Source organism: Penaeus monodon, chromosome 22 (assembly GCF_015228065.2).
Source record: "Penaeus monodon isolate SGIC_2016 chromosome 22, NSTDA_Pmon_1, whole genome shotgun sequence".
NCBI lineage: Eukaryota > Metazoa > Arthropoda > Malacostraca > Decapoda > Penaeidae > Penaeus > Penaeus monodon.
Window position 1 is genome coordinate 11,666 of NC_051407.1, and position 1,322 is coordinate 12,987.

The window sequence follows — 1,322 nt, forward strand, 5'->3', positions numbered from 1 at the left end:
TACAGTGATTGTAAGTACATGGGAGGTAGGCAATCGTTGAAGACTAAAAGTTATTATTTATATCTAGAAAACACCTAAATTCAATACTATTTGTGTAAAGCATATACTATTTTTTGTGAGAGAAAAAAACACTCCCAGACTTGTAAATGGATGTAGATTTTCATGAATATGGGTTCATTATATTTTAAAACATTTCTAAACTATATAAACATACCAATTGTGCATACATTCAACCAGTGTATTACAATGTTATAACCTCAAAATATTCATTTCAGTGGGTAAATCCCCTCAAAAGTCATGGTACAAATTTAGTGGGTGAAGTTCTCTGAAAATGTGTATGCCTCTCAAAAAGCCAAAAAATGATACGCTGAGTACTTGTGTCACTCAGGAATCAGTATGGTAGATATTCTAGTTACTACTGGATATTATGCCTTTTATATATCTTAGAAGGTTGTGAAGTCCTACTGTGATGGCTAGGTTCATCAGGTATGTGTTGTGGCTTGAGTTTTAAATGGGAGCTGTTTGGTTCACAAGATAGCAGAAGTCAGTGGTATTGCATAGGTTGAGAATGCACAAGGGAATTGGGACTTGGGAAAGATGGTTTAATGGGCCAATAGGTTAACCACAAAGTGGCATAACCCAACACTTTTATTTGATGTGTGCTGCTACAAGACAAAGGAGAGATGAGTTTATTTTGCAAGCTAAAAAAAGATTGGGTAGTCACCTAACTCTTTTCCTATTTTATGATATCCTCAGAGAAGTTTGACCCTATAGTAATCTGTTAGGTGATCAGGGAAACTCAGCATGTACTAAAACTAAGTCTAAGAATCCAACAAAATCCTTGAGAAATGTTATTGAAACAAGCTTACTCGGGTTTCAGGATCAAGGGGCGTTTGCGAGATGTTCACTCAAGATGAGAAATTGACTGGTTTCTGTAGACATCCAGACCGCAGCAGGAAAATAATAAGGGAAATCAAATGTGAATTAATGGAAATATGGTAGTTTTTCTGTATTCAAAGACAAAAATGACAAAATTGTAGTTCATGGAGCACAGTCACTGACACTTTCAAAGAAATTAATTTATTCATATTAGTAGTATTTGCATCTGTAGCTGAAAATAATTATTAAAAGCCAGTGGCACATTTGAACATTTTGAACCATTCCTGCCCGTGTAGAACCTTTTCACCGGTAAACTAACCACATAGTACATATATTACAGAAACTTTCCAGCCATTTTATGGTGTTCTTCTTTCTTGTTATAGTGTTTTAGACTGTTGTTGTCTAAAAATCCCCTGGATCCTCTTTTTTTTCTTTGCTTCTTG